This window comes from Bison bison, unplaced genomic scaffold (genome assembly GCF_000754665.1).
Source record: "Bison bison bison isolate TAMUID 2011002044 unplaced genomic scaffold, Bison_UMD1.0 scf7180017856066, whole genome shotgun sequence".
Lineage (NCBI taxonomy): Eukaryota > Metazoa > Chordata > Mammalia > Artiodactyla > Bovidae > Bison > Bison bison.
In genome coordinates this window covers 13,382-13,858 of record NW_011486639.1, presented here as the reverse complement: position 1 = coordinate 13,858, position 477 = coordinate 13,382, and the positions used below count along the sequence as shown (strand labels likewise).

The following is a 477-nucleotide window of genomic DNA, read 5'->3' as shown; positions in this document are numbered from 1 at the left end:
AAAGCAGCAACTGGTTGAGATAAGTATCAGAGCAAGAGAGGGAAAGCAGGGAGGATAACTCACAGAAGAAGTGATCGATTGTGTTGAAACCTTGAAATGATAATTTGATAACAGTACAGGTGAGTATCAAGGAACAAGCTACTCCCCAAGCATAAGATCCAACCACTAATGTGGCACAGAGTCTCGGGGACATGGCCACCATGTAGAGCAGAGGGTCGCAGATGGCCACAAAACGGTCATAGGCCATCACAGCTAATAAAAAGGACTCAGTCACCACAAAGGTACAAAAGAAAAAGAATTGTATTACACAGCCTACAAATGAAATGGTTCTGTCTTCTACCATGAGGTTCACCATGGTCTTGGGAGAAATGATGGAGGAATAACAAAAGTCCACAAAGGAGAGGTGGCTGAGGAAAAAGTACATGGGGGGTGTGCAGTTTGGGGTTAATTTTGGATGATTACAATCATACCAAGATT

At 43.2% G+C, this 477-nt stretch overlaps 1 pseudogene; it reads right to left on the bottom strand.

The window, feature by feature from the left end:
• Positions 1-4: 4 nt before the first annotated feature.
• Positions 5-474, bottom strand: LOC105002481 (annotated as a pseudogene).
• Between the last annotated feature and the right edge of the window lie 3 nt (positions 475-477).